We start from the raw sequence: 3,741 nt of genomic DNA, 5'->3' as shown, positions 1-3,741 counted from the left end.
AGCGGCTGACTGCCGCCGCGGAGGAAATCTTCTCGGTCTTCCAGAGAACCATCGCCCAGTACGAGGAAGAGCTGGACCGCCAGCGCAGACTGCTGGACGGCGGCTGGAGGCCGGAGGTTCGGCTGGACCGGACAGGTGAGGAGGGGGTTCTGGACAGGTCCAGTTACAATGAGCGGAACTGTCAGTGTGACATTCACTAAGCGAGATTAACTGGTTTAAATCAATAGACATAATACAGAGTAGACGYCGAAGGGCCGCCATCTTGGGACGGTCAGCCGCTGGACGAAGTAACGGAGCATCCAGTAAGATAAAGTAATAAATACTTTATCGATCCCATAAAGGGGGAATTTTGTCAGTCGCTGGGTCTGAATACCAAAATGATTTTGAAGCCCCCTCTGGTGCAGCGCCCCTATGCGGTGCATACCCACTTTTTGCACCTCTGCACACACACACACACACACACACACACACACGTATGGAAATTAAATTGTCGCAACAATTGCTTTACGACCAGCTGAGCTAAATATTATCGAGCCTATATATGTTCTGTCTGAGGAGTCCCAGCTGCTTTCCTTTCTCAGCCAGGGTCGGATTGTCAACAGTCAKYTCTGGGAAGCTGTAATTCCAAGATTGTTTCTGCTGGATTCTGAGTAAAACCAGGATCCGTGTTTATTCCTTCAGCTGCGATCAGCTGCTGGAGCCACCAACACCAAGCTGTATTTGGCTCCTGGGTTCCTGGGGCTGAGAGAAGGCCTTCTCTCTGCCCCCTTCTGATACTGTCTTTGTCCTCTCCATGGGGGGTTTAGGGTCCTGTGACGTCACAGTTTCCTTCCTGAAACTCCTCCTCTTCCTGCTGCTGGAACCAGAGTGAGATAAATGCAGAGCATTGATCAGTCAAATGGTTATACTGCAGTTTCAGTCCTTCATGGCACAACAGTGCAGAGGATTCAGACAAACTAAAGGCTCATTCTGCCTTTTTTATTAAACTATCAATAGTTTTATTAAATGAGTTCAGCTTTAATAAAAGGTGCTGGTCAGTTAATAGACTCTTTCCTGCTTGTTCCCCCCAGAACTATCTCAGTATCTCCTCCTGCAAGAGCAGATTCCTGTTGAGCTGCAGACCAGGAACCAGGAGATGGATCCCAACGAGGCCCAAAAGGAACCAGAAGGTTCTGAGACTAAAGAGGAGCGGGAAGCACCAGAAACTGTCCAGGTTAAAGAGGAGCCTGAAGAGCTCTGCGTCAATCAGGAGGAAGCTAAGACGCTGATGATGGGTTCCTCTCATGAAGGTTTAAACAATGAACCGGACCAGGACCAGGACCAGTCTGGCAGCGAATCAGAAATCCAAGGTCAGGATGAAAACTGGACTAGAGAATCTGGGTCATCTGGAAGTACGGAGCTAAAGCAGAAAACCAATCAGAGTAAAGCTGATGGGGAGAAGTCGTCTCTGAAATGTGATGTTTGTGGAAAATTATTCTCCAGAGTTTCTCACTTAAGGTCTCATTCCAGAGTCCACACTGGAGAGAAACCGTATTCCTGTGAAACCTGCAGCCAAAATTTCCGCTTCAGATGCAACTTCATGGTCCACTGCAGGACCCACACAGGGGAGAAGCCATACTTCTGCCAAACCTGTGGAAAAATGTTTTCTGTACAGACTTCGCTCAAGAAGCACATGATGATCCACACTGGTGAGAAGCCGTTTTCCTGTGAAATCTGCGGGAACACGTTCAGAGAGAAGAAACACATGCTGTGTCACATGAGAACTCACACGGGGGAGAAGCCGTTTGCCTGCACCACGTGTGGCATACGCTACAGACACAAAAGCACTCTAACCCGACACATCAAGAATCACTGAAAAGAAAAACCACACTAATGAAAAACTTGTGGGAAAACCTTCTCTCTCTGGTCGGCACTGTCCAAGCACATGCATGTCCACCCAGATGCCGATGAGGGGCCGTTTTTAGAACAAAAACTATTTGTCTCTCACACACACACACACACACACACACACACAGAATATTAAAATTGCACATATACAATTTTTCTCTTACACACATAAAATACAAAAATTGCACATATAAACTAATAAAATATAGACTCATGTTGTATGTGTGAGAATTGTCATGGAAGATTTGGGGCATAATTTGGAGAACAGCTCGTGCCGCGTTGATACCACAGTGAAGTTGGCAACAAGTTGGATATTAGCGCTCCACGGTCTGAGCGGCGTTTAGATCAAGGTTGATCCGATTTATAAACGCTAATTTCGGCCGGCCGTTCTTTACCGCTCCCTCCTCAAGCACTCGGAGGTTCACGTAGGGCTTATTCCAGTTCTGACGCCAGAGTAGAGCCCTAAGTGAACCTGAATTTACTCAGTTTAAAATCTTGGTTGTTTTGGTCCATAAAAAAGGAGCTGATGGGATATTTTATTTTTTCTCAGATTGAAGAAATGATTTTCTCCTCACCTCTGAGGTTTAGATTGAATGTGATCTCTTGTCTTATTTCTAATGAATTGTTGTAAATGTTCCTGTAAATGTTCAGTCAGCTCTGGGAGGCTGTAATTAATAAATAAAATATGCAAACATGCCTAAACATCAAGATCAGAGTTTCTCAGACTCTTTCAGGTTGAGGACATCACAACTTCAAATTTGCCCCTGTAGCAACACAGCAGCATCATATGTACAACTTCAAATGAAAATACTAGTTTCTTAACTCGCTTGTTATTTTTTGGGCCCGTAYCTCACATCTATGGGGTACGCGGCGAACCATAGGTGCTAATAGATTTTTCCATCCATCCATTTTCTTGCACCCTTGTCCCTCAGTGGGGTCAGGAGGTGCTGGTTCCTCTCCAGCTAACGTTCCGGGGTCACCTGGACAGGTCACCAGTCTGTCGCAGGGCAACACAGAGACACACAGGACACACAACCATGCACACACACTCACACCTAGGGAGAATTTGGAGAGGCCAATTAACCTGACAGTCATGTTTCTGGACTGTGGGAGGAAACCGGAGAACCTGGAGAAAACCCACCATGCAGGGAGAACATGGAGACTCCATGCAGAAAGACCGGGAATCGAACCCAGAACCTTCTCGCTGCAAGGCAACAGTGCTACCAACTGCACCACTGTGCAGCCTAATGGATTTTTCATAATTAAATTTTTTTCTCAAAATTTGGACTTCAATCTCAGAGTTATTACATTTCCTCAGAATACTTTTTTTTAATTATTATTATTTTGACTTTAAAAACTAAAGTCAAAATTCAGAGATTACACGTATAATTCTTTGTTTTTCTGCACTTTAGTAAACTTTTGACCAAATACTTTTTACTCTTACTTGAGTATTTCTTGGACGGCTACCTATTATTTTGACTTCAGTAAAAATATATTAAAGTAGTTGTACTCTTTAACTCTTTGGGAACTCTCTCAGCTGTTTAGTTTTAAATTCTGTGTAATATACATTTAGGAACCCGATCCACACTCCGTTCCAGTTGGTGGCGCTAATGCACGTTGCTTTCCAGCCGCCATAATAAAAAGAAGCAGTTCATCCCTCCAGGCCAGTGGGGGGCGACAAACGCACGCGTAAAGCGCCATACGGTCACGTGATGTCAACAGCTAGCAGTTAGCCTCCACTGCAGCAGTTAGCTGTGACCATGTCCGGCATGTCTTCAGCCCAGCATCTCAGAGAGTTCATCAGCCAGCGGCTGACTGCCGCCGCGGAGGAAATCTTCTCGGTCTTCCAGAGAA

At 45.6% G+C, this 3,741-nt stretch overlaps 1 pseudogene; it reads left to right on the top strand.

Moving 5' to 3' along the window:
• Window positions 1-146: 146 nt before the first annotated feature.
• LOC103460126 (zinc finger protein 37 homolog) lies at window positions 147-2,595 on the top strand (annotated as a pseudogene).
• Window positions 2,596-3,741: the final 1,146 nt, after the last annotated feature.

This window comes from Poecilia reticulata, unplaced genomic scaffold, assembly GCF_000633615.1.
Source record: "Poecilia reticulata strain Guanapo unplaced genomic scaffold, Guppy_female_1.0+MT scaffold_181, whole genome shotgun sequence".
Taxonomy (NCBI): Eukaryota; Metazoa; Chordata; class Actinopteri; order Cyprinodontiformes; family Poeciliidae; genus Poecilia; species Poecilia reticulata.
Note: the sequence above shows the minus strand (reverse complement) of the source record. Positions and strands in the feature narration are given on the sequence as shown.